The sequence below is a fragment of the Cherax quadricarinatus genome, chromosome 67 (assembly GCF_038502225.1).
Source record: "Cherax quadricarinatus isolate ZL_2023a chromosome 67, ASM3850222v1, whole genome shotgun sequence".
Classification (NCBI taxonomy): domain Eukaryota; kingdom Metazoa; phylum Arthropoda; class Malacostraca; order Decapoda; family Parastacidae; genus Cherax; species Cherax quadricarinatus.
Window position 1 is genome coordinate 4,225,096 of NC_091358.1, and position 27,359 is coordinate 4,252,454.

General features: G+C 44.3%; 1 protein-coding gene across 1 annotated transcript in view; it reads right to left on the reverse strand.

The window, feature by feature from the left end:
• LOC128699631 (ras association domain-containing protein 10-like) overlaps nucleotides 1–27,359 on the reverse strand; it is a 454,877-nt gene that overhangs the window by 250,794 nt on the left and 176,724 nt on the right. The window contains exon 2 of the mRNA XM_053792362.2: nucleotides 7,110–7,199. The gene's annotated coding sequence lies outside the window, so the exon portion shown is untranslated. The remainder of the gene's footprint in view (nucleotides 1–7,109; nucleotides 7,200–27,359) is intronic.

The window sequence follows — 27,359 nt, forward strand, 5'->3', positions numbered from 1 at the left end:
CTCTCTCTCTCTCTCTCTCTCACACTCTCTCTCTCTCTACCTCTCTCTCTCTCTCTTTTTTTTTTTTTTACACAGGGTTTGACAAGGTTAAGGATCCCTAGCTTTATTGACAGCTATTTACAGGTTAAGGATTCCTAACTTTATTGGCAAGCTAAGAGCTGTTACCTACATCAGCTCATTTGAAAGCATTTTTATTGTTATGAGACATACAAGTAGGAAACAGGATGAAGTTGGAGCCATCTGTGGGCCAGCATTTTCATTTGATCAACTGACTTTATCTCGTTGACATCATTATGCTGTACGAATGTGTTCCATACTCTAGTCATCCTGGGTATGTATGATCTCAGATGGAGTGATGTTCTGGAGAAGGGTACAGCCAGAGTGAAGTTGCTGCTTTCTTCCCCGTCTTGTGGCATAAAAGCTTGTTTCACGCTGTCCTCGAAGTGGATCCAAGTGTGGTATTTTGACAATATTGGCCTTGTACATAACAGTAAGGCACCCACATCCCTCCTATGTTGAAGGCTCTGCTGAAATGACAGATCTATCCAGGATGGGTCCAGGCGAGAGATGAGACGTCTTGCTCTGTTCTCTACTCTGTCAAGCAGTCGCAGATGAGAGGGGGGGGGGCAGGCAAACCAAGAAAGTGGAGCATACTCAAGGTGCGAGCGTACTTGTGCCTCGTACAGGATCTTGCAACCCCTACTGTCAAGCAGATGGGAGATACGGCGAAGTGCTGTAAGCTTCCTGGCTGCCTTGTTTGCAAGATTTACAACATGGTTCTTCATGGTTAGTTTGGAGTCAAATTTCACCCCAAGGATATCAACTTCTTCTCCAGGTGCCAACATCCTCCCATTCATCCTTACTACTGCACCAGCATTACCATCATGGTGCCTAGAGACGATCATCATTTGCGTTTTCTCAGGTGCAAATGTTACTTGCCATCTATTTCCCCAAGCTGATATAGCTCTCAGCTGGTGATTGATGTAGCTTAGAGCAGCTGGCATTTCTTCTCTTGGATAAGTGAATGTCAGTGTACAGTCGTCTGCATATGCATGTGATTCTGGGATGAGATGAAGAAGGTCGTTGAAGTAGACATTCCATAACAATGGACCCAGCACGCTTCCTTGTGGAACACTTGCCCCAATAGGATGTCTTGCTGATTCCGTACCATTGAGAACTACACTTAGAGATCTACCATGAAGGTAATCACTGAGGAGACATAGCGTAGAGCCTGCAATTCCCAGTGTTTGAAGCTTTGCTAAGAGGCCCTGGTGCCACACCCGGTCGAAAGCGCCAGCAATGTCCAGTGCTACCACACAGCTGACTTTGGATTCATCCAGTGACTGGTGCCACTTAGTGGAGAGGTTTAACAACAGATCAGCAGCAGAGTAACCTTTCCTGAAGCCATATTGACGATCACAAAGTAGTGAGTGGTAGTCAAAAAACTCTGTCATTTGTCTTGAGATTATTGTCTCAAGGATCTTACCAGTGATTGACAGGAGTGACACTGGTCTGTAGTTGCTGATTTCTGCTCTGCTCTTCTTTTTGTGAACAGGGACTACATTCGCCTCTTTCCATAGAGAGGGCCATTTACACTGTACTAGGCAGTGCTGAAAGATGCGAGTTAGAGGTGCTGCTAGCTGGTCTGCACATCTTCTCTCTCTCTCTCTTCTCTTCTCTTCTCTTCTCTCTCTCTCTCTCTCTCTCTCTCTCTCTCTCTCTCTCTCTCTCTCTCTCACCTCTCTCACTCTCTGCTTCTCTTTCTCACCTCTCTCACTCTCTGCTTCTCTTTCTCACTTCTCTCTCTTTTCCTTTCTGTCCCATGTATCTTCTTCCTTTCTAACCTCCAGTTCTCTGTTTCTGTCTGTCTGTTTGTCTGTCTGTCTCTCTCTCTCTTAACCTACCAGTTTTCTCTTCCAATGCACCTCCTCCAACCTTCTCTTCCTCCCTCCCTCCCTCCCTCCCTGCCATCATATCACTAACAAAGACCAGAGCATTTCGCCCCACACAGTCACAGGTAATAAAGTTGCGATGAACAGTGCTTGAAACCTTTATTGTCGAAACGTTTCGCCCGTGCTGCAGCCTTCATCAGTTGAATACACAGGTGAATCAGTCCCGGAGACCTCAGCGCTGCTGGTGTAATCGAGGTAGACGAAGTGGAAAGGTGGTTGATGTAATCAATCACCCTAGGTGTTAAGACCGATCATCCTGCACCTAGGTGTTAAGAGACCGACCATCCTGCACCTCGGTGTTAAGAGACCGATCATCCTGCACCTAGGTGTTAAGACCGACCATCCTGCACCTAGGTGTTAAGAGACCGATCATCCTGCACCTAGGTGTTAAGACAGACCATCCTGCACCTAGGTGTTAAGAGACCGACCATCCTGCGCCTACGTGTTAAGAGACCGATCATCCTGCACCTAGGTGTTAAGAGACCGACCATCCTGCGCCTACGTGTTAAGACTGATCATCCTGCACCTAGGTGTTAAGAGACCTACCATCCTGCACCTAGGTGTTAAGAGACCGATCATCCTGCACCTAGGTGTTAAGACTGATCATCCTGCACCTAGGTGTTAAGAGACCTACCATCCTGCACCTAGGTGTTAAGAGACCGATCATCCTGCACCTAGGTGTTAAGAGATCTACCATCCTGCACCTAGGTGTTAAGAGACCGATCATCCTGCAGCTAGGTGTTAAGAGACCGACCATCCTGCACCTCGGTGTTAAGAGACCGACCATCCTGCACCTAGGTGTTAAGAGACCGACCATCCTGCACCTAGGTGTTAAGACTGATCATCCTGCACCTAGGTGTTAAGAGACCGACCATCCTGCGCCTAGGTGTTAAGAGACCGATCATCCTGCACCTAGGTGTTAAGAGACCGACCATCCTGCACCTCGGTGTTAAGAGACCGACCATCCTGCACCTAGGTGTTGAGACCGACCATCCTGCACCTAGGTGTTAAGACTGATCATCCTGCACCTAGGTGTTAAGAGACCGACCATCCTGCGCCTAGGTGTTAAGAGACCGATCATCCTGCACCTAGGTGTTAAGAGACCGACCATCCTGCACCTCGGTGTTAAGAGACCGACCATCCTGCACCTAGGTGTTAAGAGACAGACCATCCTGCACCTAGGTGTTAAGATACCGACCATCCTGCACATAGGTGTTAAGAAACCGATCATCCTGCACCTAGGTGTTAAGACTGATCATCCTGCACCTAGGTGTTGAGACCGACCATCCTGCACCTAGGTGTTAAGAGATCGATCATCCTGCACCTAGGTGTTAAGAAACCTACCATCCTGCACCTAGGTGTTAAGAAACCTACCATCCTGCACCTAGGTGTTAAGAGACCGACCATCCTGCACCTAGGTGTTAAGAGACCGACCATCCTGCACCTAGGTGTTAAGAGACCGACCATCCTGTACCTAGGTGTTAAGAGACCGACCATCCTGCACATAGGTGTTAAGAGACCGACCATCCTGCACCTAGGGTGATGGACTGATGACATCAGCCTACCTCTCCACTTCGTCAAAATTGTCTTCCTTCGAAGTCGATGTCTCCAAGAGTGTTGTTCATCTGTGTATTCAACTGAACTTGACTCAAGAAATCGTAATGACACGATTGCAAACAAACCATACCCCCGGCCGGGATAGAACCCGCGGTCATAGAGTCTCAAAACTCCAGCCCGTCGTGTTAGCCACTAGACCAGCTAGCCACAATAAGATTCATCCAACTAGGTATATTTCTACACCATAGGAAGGTTAGCATAGGCACCACTGTGACCACAAATGCAAGTTTTTACAGACGAATCTCCAGCTAGCGTGGCCGTGACGAACTCTAGCTCAAGTCCCTTCACTGCCGTCAACATGACTCAAGAAATCGTAATGACACGATTGCAAATAAACCATACCCCCGGCCGGGATTGAACCCGCGTTGGATGAATCTTATTGTGGCTAGCTGGTCTAGTGGCTAACGCGACGGGCTGGAGTTTTGAGACTCTATGACCGCGGGTTCAATCCCGGCCGGGGGTATGGTTTATTCAACTGATGATGTACACAACGCAGCCGAATTATTTCTCTTTATTAAACATTGCCAACGCTGTTCTTCTTACCTTGTACATCACTTGTAATATAAATCTGTAAGACCTTATCTATGTTTGCTGTGTGAGGCCTCACATCAGGTGATGATCAGCTGATCCCATACCTGCAGAAGGACGTGTGTACTCACACCTGCGCAGCCTCACTGTCAGGTGTGTCCTCCATCGGTATATTAATTAAGTTTGGTGGATAATATAGCACCACACACACACACACACACACGCACACACACACACACACACACACACACACACACACACACACACACACATACACACACACACACACACACACACACACACACACACAAACACACACACACACACACACATACACACACACACACACACACACACACACACACACACACACACACACACACACACACACACACACATACACACACACACACACACACACACACACACACACACACACACACACACACACATACACACACACACACACACACACACACACACATACACACACACACACACACACACACACACACACACACACACACACACACACACACACACACATACACACACACACACACCAGCGCCGCCACAACAAACATGTCCACTACCTGTCCAGTACTGGATAAGCCGCTCCTTTTAAAACAGGTTTAAGAAGGCGATACATAAGAGAATGTCGAGACGGCGAAGCCCCAGCGAGATGAAGATGCAGCATCAGTAGCAGCAGCAGCAGCAGCAGCAGCAGCCGAAGGAACAGCAGCAGCAGCAACTGCTTCGATATTGTGACTTATCAGCTCACACGATACAGAGGTAGTGTGAGAGACACTCTCACAGGGAAAACCTTTATCAAATGAGGTTTCGCCCACTGTGGTGCTTCATTAAGTGACCCACAGAGGTTAGGCAGGTGGTGAAGAGGTCAGTGGAAACTCTCCTGACAGAAATCAGAAAAATCCTCACGCGCGCAACATGCTGCCATCTACATCCGCAGAGTTTCTTAAACTGCCATGGTTTTGTAGTCACTCGTTTACATAATAGTGAAAATTAGCCATAAATTGGAAAAAATTTTTGTATGGGGGGGGGTTAAAGCTTTTGTTTCCCTAGCTATCCTTCCCCTGGTTGCTACGCTACCGATATCAACACATCTCTTAGCCCCATGACTTCCAGGATAGGTAATGCACCATTGAAAGTAAGCAGGAGCACTAGCGCAATCACACCTGCGGCGTAGTCATATCTTTGGCACACAGGTGACGCATCTCGAGTAGAGAGTTGCAACTGAAAACAAGATATTGGCTAGTCTGGACGTGATCTCTGTTTATTCAAGTCTCCTCCCTTCATATCTCCATTATTACACACCTGCACCTTTCTCTGCCTACCCATAACTTAGTTGTTGTCTATAAAATACATGCTGTGGCATGCAAAGAGTATGTTACAATTTATTCGGCGTATGTCACACTCCCATATAGGCTGCCATCCAACCAGCGAACCTGGTGCTAACGGTTTAACGATCAATAGGGTACCCGTCGTTAAATTAGTACCATGGTTCATTGACCAAACACAAGCAAGCCCGCCAAAGCTGAAGCAACGTGGTTCACTTGTGGCACTGGTAGACTTGCCTACCTGCTGGTTGAGTACGGTGCACTATCTCTGGCTTCTGCTTTGCCATCTGTCACTGTGGTGTACACTTATTATTCTATCTGCACATACTGTACATAGTGTACATACCTGCATATAGTGGGTGAAGGCAAAATAAATATTATAGTGTACTGCTGAGTTTTTTTGTTCCAATTCCCATTACGACCAGGTCTCACAGGTCATTCTTTACCTGTGTTTGTAATACCTGCCATGTTCAGTTTACTCTCCTTTGGACACGGTGTCTACAGAATAAAGTTCAGTATGGCTATTAGACCGCCCATCAGTGCTGTCTTGTCTAAAATACACCTGAAGCACCTGGTGAAGAATCGCTTCGGTATAATTCCCCGACACACCACCACCAACGAGCTTTCATTTCACCGAATTCAACCATCAACCAAAAATGATGGAACCTTCCACACAGTTTATCTTGGAAGACAAGAATGATTCCTTACAGCTCCTTAAAGCTCTTTTTTAGAGACAGTGATGACCCATAACACAGAATCTACAGTAAGCAGAGTAACAAGGGTGACAGTATACATTATTGCTCACACCACGACACTACAACCAAGATTAATCCTAAGTCTGTTTCCCCGATTAATAAAGATTTGCAACATGTTTCTAAATGAGGAAGACTGCGATGTTTTGATTGTCAGAGAGTGAACAAGTATCTCCCGATACACAGATTATCCTCACACAGCAGAGAGGAGCTGACGGCGACGTTTCGGTCCGACTTGGACCGAAGGTGAGGGAGCCAGTATATATATGAGAGGGGGACAGGGACGGGATAAAGAGAGGAAGAAAGAAATGGAGAAGTAATAATAGAGTTAATGTTGGTGGTGGAAATAGACTACCAACTCTTATGTAGTATGTCATAACCTGCACTCACGACTTATGGACTGAAAACAACATGGCAAAACAAGCATTCCCTGAGGTAGCTGTTGTTCCCTTCATCGAAACCATAGAGCAGAACAGGAGGTAGGTAGTTGAAGGAAACTCATCACATACGTTGTCCTGGAGCATGACAGAAAACGCCAGGTCCTGCATGCCCACATTCAGGTCCTGACGTGTTTTGGTATCACCTGGTTTTCGTCTTTAGCTTCTCTGTCCTTGATAAAGTTCCATCACCTCAATGAATACTGAACTTGCTGATAATGTAAGCTCTGAGCTTGTAGTTTGAGCTTCAAGATAAGGTCGTTCTGCAGTCAGTCAGCAGTCAGTCAGTAGTCAGTCAGTAGTCAGTCAGTAGTCAGTCAGTAGTCAGTCAGTAGTCAGTCAGCAGTCAGCTAGGACGGATCAACAGCGCACTTGTCACCTCGAAGAATTAGACACATGTATATCTGGGTATATTTGTATATGTTTATCGTCGGTATTACAAACCATTTATGTAGAAGGTCTCACCTGGTTCACATGCCAGCCTGGAGTGGCACTATGAGGCTCCACACCTGGCACTCTTCCCACCTCCACACCTGGCACTCTTCCCACCTCCACCTGTGGATACAAATATATTGTAACTAACCACTCACAACTGTATATACATAAAAAGTATTATTACTACTACTACCACCACTATTACTACTACCACTGCTACTACTACTACCACCACTATTACTACTACCACTGCTACTACTACTACCACCACTATTACTACTACCACTGCTACTACTACTACCACCACTATTACTACTACCACTGCTACTACTACTACCACCACTATTACTACTACCATTGCTACTACTACTACCACCACTATTACTACTACCACTGCTACTACTACTACCACCACTATTGCTACTACCACTGCTACTACTACTACCACCACTATTACTACTACCATTGCTACTACTACTACCACCACTATTGCTACTACCACTGCTACTACTACTACCACCACTGTTACTACTACCACTACTACTACTACTACCACCACTATTGCTACTACCACTGCTACTACTACTACCACCACTGTTACTACTACCACTACTACTACTACTACCACCACTATTGCTACTACCTCTGCTACTACTACTACCACCACTATTACTACTACCACTGCTACTACTACTACCACCACTATTGCTACTACTACTACCACCACTATTACTACTACCACTGCTACTACTACTACCACCACTATTACTACTACCACTGCTACTACTACTACCACCACTATTACTACTACCACTGCTACTACTACTACCACCACTATTACTACTACCACTGCTACTACTACTACCACCACTATTACTACTACTGCTACCACTACTACTACCACCACTATTACTACTACTGCTACCACTACTACTACCACCACTATTACTACTACTGCTACCACTACTACTACCACCACTATTACTACTACTGCTACCACTACTACTACCACCACTATTACTACTACCACTGCTACTACTACTACCACCACTGTTACTACTACCATTGCTACTACTACTACTACTACCACTATTGCTACTACCACTGCTACTACTACTACCACCACTATTACTACTACCATTGCTACTACTACTACCACCACTATTGCTACTACCACTGCTACTACTACTACTACTACTACCACCACTATTACTACTACCATTGCTACTACTACTACCACCACTATTACTACTACCATTGCTACTACTACTACCACCACTATTACTACTACCATTGCTACTACTACTACCATCACTATTACTACTACCACTGCTACTACTACTACTACCACCACTATTACTACTACCATTGCTACTATTACTACCACCACTATTACTACTACCATTGTTACTACTACTACCACCACTATTACTACTACCATTGCCACTACTACTACTACTACCACTACTGCTAATAATACTATTACTACCACTACTGCTAATATTACTACTACTACCACTACTGCTAATATTACTACTACTATTACTACTACCATAAGGTTCAGTTTCCTACGTATGGTTTAGTTACGTATTATACCAATAATAATAATAATAATAATAATAATAATAATAATAATAATAATAATAATAATAATAATAATAATAATAAATTAGCATAATTTCAAATTATAGAATTGTTGGTATAGGACTAGAGGACTAATATTTAATATTTCGACCTAGGCAGGATAGTTAGGCCTGATTTCGAGGCCTATGTGCTAACATTGAGATATAACATTTTTAGATATGACGCTAGCTTAAAAAGTTGGATTAACAGAAAATTGTTCTCAATATACGTCATATTGTTTTCCGTGGCCCTTCACAGTCCTGTACATAATATTAAAAAGTTTTTAAGCGCTACAAATTCGTATTGCCTTTTTTTCCAACAGTGTTAATACAAAATCATATGTTAAGATTTCAATTCCTCAATGGATATCATGAAAAAATTGATATCAGCAAAAGCAGTCCCTCAGCCTGGAGAAGTTCAGGCCGAGGGACTGACAACCTCAAATTCTACGACTTCAAGGGTGATGGACTGATTACATCGTCTTCACATCTCTACTGTTCCCGCCTACATTCTGTATTCGACTGAAGAAGCCTACTGTGTAGGCGAAACGTTTCGGAATAAAGTTGCCTAACTGTTGCCTATGTGTCTTACCTAACAAAAGCAAGACACGGAGCTGTGACTTACATTTCTATATCAAATATGAGGGTGAGAAAAAGGATGGGAGGCAGTACTGTACCTTGTGGAACAGAGCTTTTCTCTATAACCGCCTCTGGCTTTACTCTTTTTACTATTACTCTCTGTGTTCTATTTGTTAGGAAGTTATAGATCCATCTACCCATTGTTATTGTTATTCCTTTATCACCCATTTTGTGTTATTACAATATGATTACACTTGTCGAAGGTTTTAGCAAAACATTGTGTATACCACATCTGCATTCTGTTTATTCTCCAGTCCATCCACGACTATGTCATAGTGATCCAGCAGTTGTGAGAGGCAGGAGCGACCATCCACGACTATGTCATAGTGATCCAGTAGTTGTGAGAGGCAGGAGCGACCATCCAAGACTATGTCATAGTGATCCAGTAGTTGTGAGAGGCAGGAGCGACCATCCACGACTATGTCATAGTGATCCAGCAGTTGTGAGAGGCAGGAGCGACCATCCACGACTATGTCATAGTGATCCAGCAGTTGTGAGAGGCAGGAGCGACCATCCACGACTATGTCATAGTGATCCAGTAGTTGTGAGAGGCAGGAGCGACCATCCACGACTATGTCATAGTGATCCAGTAGTTGTGAGAGGCAGGAGCGACCATCCACGACTATGTCATAGTGATCCAGTAGTTGTGAGAGGCAGGAGCGACCATCCAAGACTATGTCATAGTGATCCAGCAGTTGTGAGAGGCAGGAGCGACCATCCACGACTATGTCATAGTGATCCAGTAGTTGTGAGAGGCAGGAGCGACCATCCAAGACTATGTCATAGTGATCCAGTAGTTGTGAGAGGCAGGAGCGACCATCCACGACTATGTCATAGTGATCCAGTAGTTGTGAGAGGCAGGAGCGACCATCCACGACTATGTCATAGTGATCCAGTATTTGTGAGAGGCAGGAGCGACCATCCAAGACTATGTCATAGTGATCCAGCAGTTGTGAGAGGCAGGAGCGACCATCCACGACTATGTCATAGTGATCCAGTAGTTGTGAGAGGCAGGAGCGACCATCCACGACTATGTCATAGTGATCCAGTAGTTGTGAGAGGCAGGAGCGACCATCCACGACTATGTCATAGTGATCCAGTAGTTGTGAGAGGCAGGAGCGACCATCCAAGACTATGTCATAGTGATCCAGCAGTTGTGAGAGGCAGGAGCGACCATCCACGACTATGTCATAGTGATCCAGTAGTTGTGAGAGGCAGGAGCGACCATCCAAGACTATGTCATAGTGATCCAGTAGTTGTGAGAGGCAGGAGCGACCATCCACGACTATGTCATAGTGATCCAGTAGTTGTGAGAGGCAGGAGCGACCATCCAAGACTATGTCATAGTGATCCAGTAGTTGTGAGAGGCAGGAGCGACCATCCACGACTATGTCATAGTGATCCAGTAGTTGTGAGAGGCAGGAGTAACCATCCAAGACTATGCTATAGTGATCCAATAGTTGTGAGAGGCAGGAACGACCATCTAAGACTATGTCATAGTGATCCAGCAGTTGTGAGAGGCAGGAGCGACTATCCAAGACTATGTCATAGTGATCCAGTAGTTGTGAGAGGCAGGAGCGACCATCCACGACTATGTCATAGTGATCCAGTAGTTGTGAGAGGCAGGAGTAACCATCCAAGACTATGCCATAGTGATCCAATAGTTGTGAGAGGCAGGAACGACCATCTAAGACTATTTCATAGTGATCCAGTAGTTGTGAGAGGCAGGAGCGACCATCCAAGACTATGTCATATTGATCCAGTAGTTGTGAGAGGCAGGAGCGACCATCCACGACTATGTCATAGTGATCCAGTAGTTGTGAGAGGCAGGAGCGACCATCTAAGACTATTTCATAGTGATCCAGTAGTTGTAAGAGGCAGGAGTAACCATCCAAGACTATGCCATAGTGATCCAATAGTTGTGAGAGGCAGGAACGACCATCCAAGACTATGCCAAAGAGGTTCAATAGTTGTGAGAGGCAGGAGTAACCATCCAAGACTATGCCATAGTGGTCCAATAGTTGTGAGAGGCAGGAACGACCATCCAAGACTATGTCATAGTGGTCCAGTAGTTGTGAGAGGCAGGAGCAACCATCCAAGATTATGTCATTGTGGTCCAATAGTTGTGAGAGACAGGAACGACCATCCAAGACTATGCCAAAGTGGTTCAATAGTTGTGAGAGGCAGGAGTAACCATCCAAGACTATGCCATAGTGGTCCAATAGTTGTGAGAGGCAGAAACGACCATCCAAGACTATGTCATAGTGGTCCAGTAGTTGTGAGAGGCAGGAGTAACCATCCAAGATTATGTCATAGTGGTCCAGCAGTAGTGAGAGGCAGGAATAACCATCCAAGACCACGTCATAGTGGTCCAATACTTGTGAGAGGCAGGAGTAACCATCCAAGACCACGTCATAGTGGTGCAGTAGTTGTGAGAGACAGGAGTAACCATCCAAGACCACGTCATAGTGGTGCAGTAGTTGTGAGAGGCAGGAGTGACCATCCAAGACCACGTCATAGTGGTGCAGTAGTTGTGAGAGGCAGGAGTGACCATCAAAGAACACGTCGTAGTGGTGCAGTAGTTGTGAGAGGCAGGAGTGACCATCCAAGACCACGTCATAGTGGTGCAGTACTTGTGAGAGGCAGGAGTGACCATCCAAGACCACGTCATAGTGGTGCAGTACTTGTGAGAGGCAGGAGTAACCATCCAAGACCACGTCATAGTGGTGCAGTAGTTGTGAGAGGCAGGAGTAACCATCCAAGACCACGTCATAGTGGTGCAGTAGTTGTGAGAGGCAGGAGTGACCATCCAAGATCACGTCATAGTGGTGCAGTAGTTGTGAGAGGCAGGATTAACCATCCAAGACCACGTCATAGTGGTGCAGTAGCTGTGAGAGGCAGGAGTAACCATCCAAGACCACGTCATAGTGGTGCAGTACTTGTGAGAGGCAGGAGTAACCATCCAAGACCACGTCATAGTGGTGCAGTACTTGTGAGAGGCAGGAGTGACCATCCAAGACCACGTCATAGTGGTGCAGTACTTGTGAGAGGCAGGATTAACCATCCAAGACCACGTCATAGTGGTGCAGTAGTTGTGAGAGGCAGGAGTAACCATCCAAGACCACGTCATAGTGGTGCAGTAGTTGTGAGAGGCAGGAGTAACCATCCAAGACCACGTCATAGTGGTGCAGTAGTTGTGAGAGGCAGGAGTAACCATCCAAGACCACGTCATAGTGGTGCAGTACTTGTGAGAGGCAGGAGTGACTTGCTCTAAACCCATGTTGCCCTGGGTTGTGCAATTGTTGGATATCCAAGTGGTTGGTGATCTTGCTTCTCAGAACCCGTTCAAAGACTTTTATGATGTGGGGTGTTAGTGCTATCGGTCTATAATTCTTTACAATTATTTTACTGCCACCTTTGTGGAGTGGGGCTATGTCTGTTGTTTTTAGTGACTGGGATGACCCCTGTGTCCATGCTCCCTCTCCATAGAATATTTAAGGCACGTAAAAGGGGCTTCTTGCAGTTCTTGATGAACACTGAGTTCCACGAGTCTGGGGCTGGTGCAGAGTGCATGGGCATGTCAAATATCACTGTGGTAGTGGTAGTGGTGGAGGTGACTATAGCAGTGGTGGTGGTGGAGGTGACTGCAGTAGTGGTGGTGGTGATAGTGGTAGTGGTGGTGGTGAAAATGGTAGTGGTGGTGGTGGTGATAGTGGTGGTGGTGGTGATAGTGGCAGTGGTGGTGGTGATAGTGGTAGTGGTGGTGGTGATAGTGGTAGTAGTGGTGGTGGTGGTGATAGTGGTAGTGGTGGTGGTGAAAACATTAAACCCGGTATAATGCTCACCGTTACTTCCTTGCCCCCTGCCCAACCAGCCCTATCATGTTGCCCATCTTATTTCCCACCCCCGCCCCCTCCCCCACCGACCCCCACCGCCACCCACCCCCGGCATGGGTGGCCTCAAACCTACGTATAGTGTACGTGTTTTCAACCCCTGTAATTTAAGAAATTCGCTCTGCCTGTCCACTCCTCACCCTGGGTACCCACCATACATCTCTGAGGGCAGTTGTGACCTGTGGTGCAGCTGTAGCCTGTGGTGTAGTTGTAGTCTGTGGTGTAGTTGTAGTCTGTGGTGCAGCAGTAGCATGTGGTGTAGATGCAGTCTGTGGTGTAGATGCAGTCTGTGGTGTAGTTGTAGCCTGTGGTGCAGCTGTAGCCTGTGGTGTAGTAGTATTCTGTGGTGTAGTTGTAGTCTGTGGTGCAGCTGTAGCCTGTGGTGTAGATGCAGTCTGTCGTGTAGTTGTAGCCCATGCTGTAGATGTAGCCTGTGGTGTAGATGTAGCCTGTGGTGTAGATGTAGCCTGTGGTGTGTATGTAGCCAATGGTGTAGATGTAGCCTGTGGTGTAGATGTAGCCTGTGATGCAGCTGTAGCCTGTGGTGTAGATGTAGCCTGTGGTGTAGTTGTAGCCTGTGATTTAGTTATAGTCTGTGGTGTAGCTGTAGTCTGTGGTGCAGCTGTAGCCTGTGGTGTAGGTGCAGTCTGTGGTGTAGCTGTAGCCCGTGTTGAAGATGTAGCCTGTGGTGTAGATGTAGCCTGTGGTGTAGATATAGCCTGTGGTGTAGATGTAGCCTGTGGTGTAGACGTAGCCTGTGGTGCAGCTGTAGCATGTGTTGAAGATGTAGCCTGTGGTGTAGTTGTCTGTGGTGCAGCAGTAGCCTGTGGTGTAGATGCAGTCTGTGGTGTAGATGTATCCTGTGGTGTAGATGTAGCCTGTGGTGTAGATGTAGCCTGTGGTGTAGATGTAGCCTGTGGTGTAGATGTAACCTGTGGTGTAGTTGTAGCCTGTGGTGTAGTTGTAGCTGTGGTGTAGTTGTAGTCTGTGGCGAAGCTGTAGCCTGTGGTGTAGATGCAGCCTGTCGTGTAGTTGTAGCCTGTGGTGTAGTTGTAGCCTGTGGTGCAGCTGTAGCCTGTGGTGTAGATCCAGTATGTGGTGTAGTTGTAGCCTGTGGTGTAGTTGTAGTCTGTAGTGTAGCTGTAGCCTGTGGTGTAGCTGTAATCTGTGGTGTAGCTGTGGCCTGTAGTGTAGCTGTAGCCTGTAGTGTAGCCGTGGTCTGTAGTGTAGCTGTAGCCTGTAGTGTAGCTGTAGCTTGTAGTTTAGTTGTGCCCTGTAGTGTAACTGTAGCCTGTGGTGTAGATGTAGCCTGTGGTGCAGTTGTAATCTGTGGTGTAGCTGTGGCCTGTGGTGTAGCTGTAGCCTGTAGTGTAGCCGTGTTCTGTAGTGTAGCTGTAGCCTGTAGTGTAGCAGTGGTCTGTAGTGTAGCTGTAGCCGGTAGTGTAGTTGTAGCTTGTAGTGTAGCTGTAGCCGGTAGTGTTGCTGTAGCCTGTAGTGTAGCTGTAGCCTGAAGTGTATCCTGTAGTGTAGCTGTAGCCTGTAATGTAGCTGTAGCCTGTAGTGTAGCCGTGTTCTGTAGTGTAGCTGTAGCCTGTAGTGTAGCTGTAGCCTGTACTGTAGCAGTGGTCTGTAGTGTAGCTGTAGCCTGTAGTGTAGCTGTAGCCTGTAGTGTAGCTGTAGCCTGTAGTGTAGCCGTGTTCTGTAGTGTAGCTGCAGCCTGTAGTGTAGCAGTGGTCTGTAGTGTAGCTGTAGCCTGTAGTGTAGCTGTAGCCTGTAGTGTAGCCGTTTTCTGTAGTGTAGCTGTAGCCTGTAATGTAGCAGTGGTCTGTAGTGTAGCTGTAGCCGGTAGTGTAGCTGTAGATAGGCTAGGCTAGGCTAGACTAGGCTAGGCTGGGCTAGGCTAGGCTAGGCTAGGCTAGGCTAGGCTAGGCTAGGTTAGGCTAGGTTAGGCTAGGCTAGGCTAGGCTAGGCTAGGTTAGGCTAGGCTAGGCTAGGCTAAGCAAGATATATAGACAAGTGTCTGGTTTAGAAAGACACGTAAGCAAACACTAAAACATATTTATTAGAAAACGTTTCGGTCCTGGGACCTTGATCACTTCTAACAAACAGAGGTAGAAAGACATATATATAGGCGGAGAGTGAGATGTGACGCACGTGACGCCTATATATATAATGTCTTTCTACCTCTGTATGTTAGAAGTGATCAAGGTCCCAGGGCCGAAACGTTTTCTAATAAATATGTTATAGTGTTTGCTTACGTGTCTTTCTAAACCAACTTGTCGGTATTTATTACCAAGGTTTATACCAGACAAGTGTCTGAACAAGCATACAACGTAAGGGTGTTGGGAGACGAAGACGAAGCCAGTACACAACCATGACATACGAACTAGTTTACCTGGCCAGCAACACCTGAGAAAATGTTATGGCCTTCGAAGGGAAACATTGACCTGGGCCACGAGCGGTAAAAATAAAAAAAAAATGACCTCCGGTAGTGCTATATATGCATAAATAATATTCGAAGGTAATACTCATCAATAATATTCGCAAGTAATATTCCGGAGCTCTGAAGACAGCTTAATCTAAGTTGGAAAATATAGAATATAATATATAATATCCAGTGGACGGTAGTGGCTACCTTAATAATAATAATAATAATAATAATAATAATAATAATAATAATAATAATAATAATAATAATAATAATATTAATAATAATAATAATAATAATAATAATAATAATAATAATAATAATAATAATAATAATAATAATAATAATAATAATAAAAGTATTACTAATAATAATAATAATAGTATTAATAATAATAATAATAACAGTAATAATAATAATAATAATAATAATAATAATAATAATAATAATAATAATAATAATAACAATAGCAATTATGATAGTAATTATAATAATATAGTATATTAATAGTAATAATTATATAATAATTAATAAAATTAATAATTATTATTATTATTATTAAAACTAGTAGCGGCGCTAGTATATGGTGCACAATATGTGTACACTATCAAAAATCGACTCCTGTCTGGACAAGTTTCCAGCTCCATCCCCAAACATCTTGCTGCTTGCTGACTTCAATCTAAGACACACAAAATGGAAGAATATAGCAAATAATGTCGTAGCAGAAATAATCCCTGGAGGTAGCTCAGATGAAAGGTCACACACGCAGGAGCTGCTGAATTTCTGCAACAAACACACCCTAAGTCAGCAGATAGTGGAGCCAACAAGACTGCAGAACACACTGGACCTTATTTTCACAAATAATGAGGACCTGGTAAGGAATATAACAATATCAAAAACAACAAATTCTGATCACAGTCTAATCGAAGTCCAGACTTGTATGCACAGGAGTCCTGATCGGCACAATGCATTCAGTTATGAGGGTACCTTTACCAAATTCAACTTCAACAACAAGAACATCATCTGGGATCAGGTAAACTATGCTCTAAATGAAACATGCTAGGAGGATATCTTAAATTGCATGGACCCGAACCAATGCCTCGAAAAGATCACCCTCCTGGTAGCTGAAGTATGTTCAAGGTATATGCCTATAAGACAAAAGAAAAGAAGTAAACTGGAGAGAGAGAGACGCTCCCTCTACAGGAGAAGACGAAGAATCATTGAGCTCCTCAAGAATGCCAGATTATCTGATACACGGAAGGAAGTGCTAACCAGGGAAGTGGAAAATATTGAGCTGAAGTTAAAGGACTCATACAGGATCCAGGAGAGACAAGAGGAGCTAAAAGCGATTAATGAAATTGAAAGAAATTCGAAATATTTCTTTTCATACGCCAAAAACAAGTCAAAAACCACTTCTAGTATAGGGCCCCTGCTCAGACAAGATGGATCCTACACTGACGACAACAAAGAAATGAGCGAGATACTGAAATTGCAGTATGACTCAGTGTTCAGTGAGCCACTAACCAGTTTAAAGATAGATGATCCAAACAATTTTTCATGAATGAGCCTCAAAACCCTGCCAATGTAGGCCAGATTTATGACATAACTCTAACTCCGCTAGACTTTGAGAAAGCCATCGACGACATGCCCATGCACTCAGCCCCAGGCCCAGACTCGTGGAACTCGGTGTTCATTAAAAACTGCAAGAAACCCCTCTCAAGGGCCCTAAGTATGCTATGGAGAAGGAGCTTAGACACATGCGAGATTCCACAGTCACTAAAAACAACAGATATAGCCCCACTCCATAAAGGTGGCAGCAAAGCAGTAGCTAAGAACTATAGACCAATAGCTTTAACGTCCCACATCATAAAAATCTTTGAAAGAGTTCTAAGAAGCAGGATAGCAAACCACCTGGACTCCCAAAAATTGCACAACCCAGGGCAACATGGTTTCAGAGCAGGTCGCTCCTGCCTTTCGCAACTGCTAGACCACTATAATATGGTCCTAGATGCACTGGAAAACAAACAGAATGCGGATGTAGTATACACAGACTTTGCAAAAGTCTTTGACGAGTGCGACCATGGTGTAATAGCACACAAAATGCGTGCTAAATGGATAACCGGCAAAGTAGGCAGATGGATCTTCAACTTTCTAACCAATCGCACACAAAGAGTAGTGGTAAACAGAGTTAAATCAGATGCTGCCAAAGTGAAGAGCTCTGTCCCACAAGGCACAGTACTCGCACCTATCCTGTTCCTTATTCTCATATCAGACATAGACAGATGTAAACCACAGCACAGTATCATCTTTTGCAGACGATACTAGGATCTCAAAACTCCAGCCCGTCGCGTTAGCCACTAGACCAGCTAGCCACAATTAGATTCGTCCAACTAGGTATATTTCTACACCATAGGAAGGTTAGCACAGGCCCCACTGTGACCACAAGGGACTTGAGCCAGAGTTCGTCACGGCCACGCTAGCTGGAGATTCGTCTGTAAAAACTTGCATTTGTGGTCACAGTGGTGCCTGTGCTAACCTTCCTATGGTGTAGAAATATACCTAGTTGGACGAATCTTATTGTGGCTAGCTGGTCTAGTGGCTAACGCGACGGGCTGGAGTTTTGAGACTCTCTGACCGCGGGTTCAATCCCGGCCGGGGTATGGTTTGATACTAGGATCTGCATGAGAGTGTCATCCATTGAGGACACTGTTAACCTCCAAGAAGATATAAACAAAGTTTTCCAATGGGCAACAGAGAACAATATGATGTTCAACGAAGACAAATTCCAACTACTCCGTTATGGAAAACTGGAGGAAATAATAACTAGGACTGAGTATACTACAAACTCCAATCACACAATAGAGAGGAAAAGTAATGTGAGAGACCTGGGAGTGGTAATGTCAGAGGATCTCACCTTCAAGGATCACAACAATGCCACTATCACATCTGCTAGGAAACTGATAGGATGGATAATGAGAACATTCAAGACAAGAGATGCTAAGCCAATGATGATCCTTTTTAAATCACTCTAGGCTGGAATACTACTGTACATTAACATCCCCATTCAAGGCAGGTGAAATTGCAAAGCTCGAGAATGTACAGAGAACCTTTACTGCACGTATAAGTTCCATCAAACACCTTAACTACTGGGAGCGCCTGGAAGCACTTGACTTGTACTCACTAGAGCGCAGGCGAGAGAGATATATCATAATCAACACCTGGAAGATTCTGGAGGGACTGGTCCCTAATATGCACACAGCAATCACTCCATACAAAAGCAAAAGACTTGGCAGGCGATGCAACATACCCCCAGTGAAAAGTAGGGGCGTCACTGGTACACTAAGAGAAAACACAATAAGTGTCTGGGGCCCAAGACTGTTCAACAGCCTCCCACCAGCAATAAGGGGCATTACGGGAAGACCCCTGGTTGTCTTCAAGAGGGAGCTGGACAGATACCTAAAGACGGTGCCGGATCAGCCGGGCTGTGGTTCGTACGTTGGATTACGTGCGGCCAGCAGTAACAGCCTCGTTGATCAGGCCCTGATCCACCGGGAGGCCTGGTCGTGGACCGGGCCGCAAGGACGTTGATCCCCGGAATTCCCTCCAGGTAGACTCCAGGTAGACCACGTACATATAGTGCACAATATGTGTGCACCACGTACATATAGTTCACAATATGTGTGCACCACGTACATATAGTACATAATATGTGTGCACCACGTACATATAGTTCACAATATGTGTGCACCACGTACATATAGTTCACAATATGTGTGCACCACGTACATATAGTTCACAATATGTGTGCACCACGTACATATAGTTCACAATATGTGTGCACCACGTACATATAGTTCACAATATGTGTGCACCACGTACATATAGTTCACAATATGTGTGCACCACGTACATATAGTTCACAATATGTGTGCACCACGTACATATAGTTCACAATATGTGTGCACCACGTACATATAGTTCACAATATGTGTGCACCACGTACATATAGTTCACAATATGTGTGCACCACGTACATATAGTTCACAATATGTGTGCACCACGTACATATAGTACACAATATGTGTGCACCACGTACATATAGTTCACAATATGTGTGCACCACGCACATATAGTACACAATATGTGTGCACCACGTACATATAGTACACAATATGTGTGCACCACGTACATATAGTTCACAATATGTGTGCACCACGTACATATAGTTCACAATATGTGTGCACCACGTACATATAGTTCACAATATGTGTGCACCACGTACATATAGTTCACAATATGTGTGCACCACGTACATATAGTTCACAATATGTGTGCACCACGCACATATAGTACACAATATGTGTGCACCACGTACATATAGTTCACAATATGTGTGCACCACGCACATATAGTACACAATATGTGTGCACCACGTACATATAGTGCACAATGTGTGCACCACGTACATACAGTGCACAATATGTGTGCACCACGCACATACAGTGCACAATATGTGTGCACCACGTACATACAGTGCACAATATGTGTGCACCACGTACATATTGAACAAGGAGTTGATGGTTTTTATCCATAAATTTGTCGACAGGTACAACTTGCGATTTTGGCTTAAACAGCAACGCTCTTTTTGCCGAATAAGTCAAGTGAAAATTTGTGCATGCAATAATTTCGCAAAAATCATCCTGAACCTAACGAAAAAAATATATTTCGCTGCGTTTGTTTATTATTAAATTATTGTAAACTTATATAAAATATATTTAGTTGGATTAGGCTAAATTAAATTGCGCTTGTTATAATAAGGTTAGGTAAGTTTTCTAAGGTTCTTTTGGTACAAAATTATTAATTTTTACATTAACATAAATGAGAAAATCTTAAAAAGACTTAATTGTCAATGAGTTCGTGATAAATGACCAATTTTACCTAATCGTCAAGTCACACACACACACACACACACACACACACACACACACACACACACACACACACACACACACACACACACATATATATATATATATATATATATATATATATATATATATATATATAGTATAGTGACTTGTCCTGGGAGGGAATGAGTGCCCTACTCCGCCTCATCACACATCTTCCACTCCTCCCTTTCTTCCACCGCCCACCACAAGGACGGGAGATCCCTCTCCTCCCCCCCCACCACCACCATGAACCACATGCAGTATGTGCCATGCGCCATTTTCCCTTCAGCTTGGGCTTACCACACAGTTTGAGGTATGGCAGATGATGAAGCCAGCCAGCCACAAAGCCAGGGAAACAATGCACCCAACAATGAAAGAAGAGGCACATGTCAGGTGTGTGGAGAGTTTCGAGCACGCAACAATGATGGCCGCATTCGTGCACACAATGGGTGTGCAGGATCACATATGCCCCCACCAGAGAGCAGCCCACAGCCTCCACAGGCAGATGACAATTCCAATGGCAACCTCGTCACTTGCGATAACCTTCTGTTGGCATTCAAATCCACTGCTAGCAGTACACTATCCCACATCCCTAAAGCAGCTCGCCCATATGCAGCAGGGAAATTCACAGACCTTCTTAAGCGGGTGAATGGAGGTTCCACCAACTTAGAAGCCCGAGGCACCATCCAAGCATGGCGCAACCTACTCTTGTTCGGCAATGTCTGTCTTGCAGTTCCTGAAAGACGAGGCAAACTGCTAACCACGTCAGTTATCAAGGCAGTGCGCAACTACCCAAGAACGGATAACTGTGTCCCTCTGCCCCATCATCGCAGGAATCAAAGAGGTAGACCCAAGAAAAGTCCCACTGAAAACGAGAAAATTTGCGCACAGGTTAGCAAAAAAATCGAAGAAGGTAATACAGTGGGAGCAATAAGAATAATTACAAGTGACGACACTGTAGCCCCCAAGGATGAGACCTCGGCCCAAGCATTAAGAGACAAGCATCCAACCAGGGACACCATAGCCATCAACGACAACCCTGAGGAAGACCCCATCACTGAACAATTAATTTTGCCAGAATCGGAAGTCTATAAGGCGATCGTGTCATTTCCAGCAGGATCTGCAGGAGGTTACACTGGAATTCGAACTCAGCACCTCAAAGAGATGGTAAATCCAGTACTCGGTGAATCTGCATCAATTCTTCTCACCGAGTTAACAACTTTCGTCAACAATTGCCTGGCTGGGCGAATCCCAGAAGAAATTAAACCTTTCTTTTTTGGAGCCTCACTATGTGCTTTGAAGAAGAGGGATGGGGGAATCAGACCCATTGCAGTTGGAAACACTCTTCGCCGTCTCGTTGCTAAAGCAGCAGTGAGAAACATTCGCCTAGAAGCTGCCACTTTACTCCAGTCACACCAACTGGGCTTTGGGGTCTCTCAAGGCAGTAAATTATTATTATAATCAAGGGGGAAGCGCTAAACCCGGAGGATTATACAGCGCCTGGGGGGGATGTGGAAGGCATTCAGGCTTAATTCAGGGAACTGGAGCACAGATCCAATTCCCTAAATCAAGAGCCCCTCACCAACATCAAGGAACCTTCCTTGAGGGGTCAAGGCAGTAAAGCTGCAGCTCATGCGGCAAGGGCCTACATCAGGGACCTACCAGAAGACAAGGCCATAGTCAAACTTGATTTTAGAAATGCCTTTAATATGGTGAAGAGAGATGCTATTTTGCCAGCTGTTCGGGTTCGGTTCCCCAGTCTCTTTCCCTTCATTTCAGCCGGCTACAGCAAACCCTCAATTCTTTTGTTTGGAGAACATGAAATTCAATCATCAGAGGGTGTTCAGCAGGGTGACCCACTCGCTCCACTTCTCTTCTGCTTGGCAATAAGAGAACTAACTTCCAGCCTTCGCAGTGAGCTCAATATCTGGTACCTGGATAACGGCACTCTGGCAGGTACTGAAGAGTCCCTGGTGGGGGACCTACAACTGGTGAAAACACAGGGAGAAGACTTGGGACTCATCCTCAATCCCTCCAAGTGTGAAATCATCACAGCAAACCAAGAAATAATCAATGCTGTGCGAAGAATCCTCCCAGAAGTCTCAACTACAACTCAGTCCAACAGTACCCTCTTGGGGGCACCGCTGGGTCATCAGGCCATCGATACTGTCCTCAGGGACAAATTGAATGACCTGATGAGAATGGAGGAGAGAATAAGCGATCTTGATGCCCATGATGCTCTGTATTTCCTCACAAGGTGTCTTACTATGCCAAGACTCACTTACTTCTTGAGGTGTGCACCCTCTTTTGACAACCCAACACTCGATGAATATGACGCACACCTGAGATCAACTTTTAAGAAGGCACTGAACCTGTCACTAGAGGATGAGCAATGGGATCAGGCAACCCTCCCAGTGCGACTGGGAGGTATAGGGGTGCGTAAAGCAACGCATGTTGCTTTACCTGCTTTTCTGTCTTCGTGTTTGGCTTCCAGTGCATTAGTCAAGAAGATTGTTCCCGAACGCTTGAGAGACTTGGTAGGAGCTCAAGACCCCAGGTTTACTGAAGCAGCAATTCGGTGGGACACCCTTACAGACTCCTCCAGTAGACCAGCTCCTCCCAAACAGCACAAACAGTCCCACTGGGACAAACCGATCATGGAAAAAATCGCCAACACAATGCTCTCCAATGCTTCAGGAAAGAACAAAGCTCGTCTCCTGGCAGTGAAGGCACCACACTCAGGAGATTTCCTGTTAGCTGTTCCCAATTCCTCCCTGGGCACCCGTCTCGACCCACAGGCCATTCGGATTGGTGTTGCTCTTCGCCTAGCCGCCCCCATCCTCACCGAACATAGGTGTATTTGCGGCAGGGCGACAGCTGATCAATTCGGACTTCATGGTCTCGTGTGTCACACAGCAGAAGGGAAGTATGCCAGACATGAGGAGGTCAATGATATAATAAAGAGAAGCCTCGCCACAGCCAGTTGCCCAGCTCAACGGGAACCCCAAGTACAGAGGTCTGATGGAAGTCAAAAGCGTCCTGATGGAGCCACTATGCTACCCTGGAAGGATGGAAAGCAGATTGCCTGGGACTACACCTGTGCTGCCACATTGGCAGACACCTACTTGCCATACTCTGTAGTGGAAGGGGGTGGAGCTGCCAGCCACAGGGAGACCCAGAAGATCCGAAAATATGAGGACCTTCCCCCTTGCTATAACTTCATTCCAATAGGGTCGGAGACCCTTGGAGCGAGGGGCAAGTGTGCTCTAAAGTTCCTCAAAGAGCTAGGTGAAAAGCTCATCATAGAAACCAAGGACCACAGGGCGACCAGCTTCCTCTTTCAGAGACTCAGTGTTGCGATCCAGAGAGGAAATGCCTGCAGCATTCTGGGCACGCGGCCCACCGCCGGGGAGCTGGACGAAGTATTCGAGATGTAGCTCTGAGTTACCTATGTTGTTTTACTTACTGTTGTATTTTTGTGAATGTTTGGCCAATGTATTTTGTCTTTAAATAAAACATACTTGAAATATAGGGGGTGGTAGGAGAAAATTCTCAAACAGCTTCAGGGAGAACCTTAAGTTTTCCCTGAAGCAAGTTTATTCTTTTCTCTGAGGATGAGGGTCCCTATAACAGTTCTAGAGGTGGTACCTCCATATATTTATATATATATATATATATATATATATATATATATATATATATATATATATATATATATATATATATATATATATATATATATATATATATATATATATATATATATATATATATATATATATATATTTATGTCGTGCCGAATAGGCAGAACTTGCGATCTTGGCTTAAAAAGCAACGCTCATCTTGCCATATAGGACAAGCGAAAATTTGTATATGCAATAATTTCGCCAAAATCATTCTGAACCTAACGAAAAAAATATATTTCACTGTGTTTGTTTAGTATTAAATTATTGTAAACAAATCTAAAATATATTTAGTTGGGTTAGGCTAAAATAAATTGTTCTTGTTATAATAAGGTTAGGTAAGTTTTCTAAGATTCTTTTGGAGCAAAATTAAAAAATTTTACATTAAAATTAATGAAAAAATGTATTTTTAAAAGTATAAAAGAAAATTTTACAAAGGACTTAATTTTAAACGAGTTCTTGCTAATTGATCAGTTTTACATATTCGGCACGACATATATATATATATATATATATATATATATATATATATATATATATATATATATATATATATATATATATATATATATATATATATATATATATATATATATATATATATATATATATATATATATATATATATATATATATATATATATATATATATATATATATATATATATATATAATGTGTGTGTGAGAGTTATATGACGTCATTCTCGTAATGTTAAGAAGAGAGCTTGTGAGCATGGAGTACAATATATGGAGCCTTACTCCTCCAGCGTGTACCTAGAGTTTTGTATAGGAATTTGGAACGTGATTGACAGGAGTATAGCTTAACTTAACTTAGGTTAGGTTAAGTTAGATTAGGTTAGGTTAGGTTATGTTAGGTTAGGTTAGGTTACGTTAGATTAGGTTACGTTAGTTTAGGTTACGTTAGATTAGGTTACGTTAGATTAGTTTAGCGTAGGTTAGGTTAGTTTAGGTTAGGTTAAGTTAGGTTAGCTTACGTTAGGTTAGCTTACGTTAGGTTAGCTTAGGTTAGCTTATGCTAGGTTAGGTTAGGTTAAGTTAGATTAGATTAGGTTACGTTAGGTTAGGTTAGGTTAGCTTAGGTTAGGTTAGGTTAAGTTAGATTAGATTAGGTTAGGTTAGGTTAGGTTAGGTTAGGTTAGCTTAGGTTAGGTTAGGTTAAGTTAGGTTAGGTTAGGTTACGTTAGGTTAGCTTAGGTTAGGTTAGGTTAGCTTAGGTTAGGTTAGCTTAGGTTAGCTTAGGTTAGGTTAGGTTAGGTTAGGTTAGGTTAGGTTACGTTAGGTTAGGTTAGGTTAAGTTAGCTTAGGTTAGGTTAGCCAAGCTTAGGTTAGGTTAGGTTAGGTTAGCTTAGGTTAGGTTAGGCTAGGTTAGGTTAGGTTAGGTTAGGTTAGGTTAGGTTAGGTTAGGTTAGGATAGGTTAAGTTAGCTTAGGTTAGGATAGGTTAGGTAAGGTTAGGTTAGGTTAGGTTAGGCTAGGTTAGGTTAGGTTAGGTTAGGTTAGGTTAGGTTAGGTTAGGCTAGGTTAGGTTAGGTTAGGTTAGGTTAGGTTAGGTTCGGTTCGGTTAGGTTAGGTTAGGTTAGGTTAGGTTAGGTAAGGTTAGGTTAGGTTAGGTTAGGTTAGGTTAGGCTAGGTTAGGTTAGGTTAGGTTAGGTTAGGTTAGGTAAGGTTAGGTTAGGTTAGGTTAGGTTAGGTTAGGTTAGGTTAGGTTCGGTTAGGTTAGGTTAGTTTAGGTTAGGTTAGGTTAGGTTAGGTTAGGTTCGGTTAGGTTAGGTTAGGTTAGGTTAGGTTAGGTTAGGTTCGGTTAGGTTAGGTTAGGTTAGGTTAGGTTAGGTTAGGTTAGGTTAGGTTAGGTTCGGTTAGGTTAGGTTAGGTTAGGTTAGGTTAGGTTAGGTTAGGTTCGGTTAGGTTAGGTTAGGTTAGGTCAGGTCAGGTCAGGTCAGGTCAGGTTAGGTTAGGTTAGGTCAGGTCAGGTCAGGACAGGTTAGGTTAGGTTAGGTCAGGTCAGGTTAGGTTAGGTTAGGTTAGGTTAGGTTAGGTTAGGTTAGGTTAAGTTAGGTTAGGTTAGGTTAGGTTAGGTTAGGTTAGGTTAAGTTAGGTTAGGTTAGGTTAGGTTAGGTTAGGTTAGGTCAGGTCAGGTCAGGTCAGGTTAGGTTAGGTTAGGTTAGGTCAGGTCAGGTCAGGTTAGGTTAGGTTAGGTTAGGTTAGGTTAGGTTAAGTTAGGTTAGGTTAGGTTAGGTTAGGTTAGGTTAGGTTAGGTTAGGTTAAGTTAGGTTAGGTTAGGTTAGGTAAACTTTGTCAGGAAACAGGACAAGTGTTTCCAGACGCGAATATAACCATATAATATTTCGATAGACAAACAACCCGCACGTTTCGGTCTCACGTGGACCATTAACTAGCCAGTAACTAGTTAGGTTAACCTATCCACCTAGCTTAATTTCTTTCTCTCTCTCTCTCTCTCTCTCTCTCTCTCTCTCTCTCTCTCTCTCTCTCTCTCTCTCTCTCTCTCTCTCTCTCTCTCTCTCTCTCTCTCGCGGCTGGTCGGGATATTTTCTTTCTCACCGTTGTTCTTCTCGAAGACAGTACAAAGGTGCCGTTGTTCTTCTCGAAGACAGTACAAAGGTGCCGTTGTTCTTCTCGAAGGCAGTACAAAGGTGCCGTTGTTCTTCTCGAAGACAGTACAAAGGTGCCGTTGTTCTTCTCGAAGACAGTACAAAGGTGCCGTTGTTCTTCTCGAAGACAGTACAAAGGTGCCGTTGTTCTTCTTGAGGACAGTACAAAGGTGCCGTTGTTCTTCTTGAGGACAGTACAAAGGTGCCGTTGTTCTTCTCGAAGACAGTACAAAGGTGCCGTTGTTCTTCTTGAGGACAGTACAAAGGTGCCGTTGTTCTTCTTGAGGACAGTACAAATGTGCCGTTGTTCTTCTCGAAGACAGTACAAAGGTGCCGTTGTTCTTCTTGAGGACAGCACAAATGTGCCGTTGTTCTTCTTGAGGACAGTACAAAGGTGCCGTTGTTCTTCTCGAAGACAGTACAAAGGTGCCGTTGTT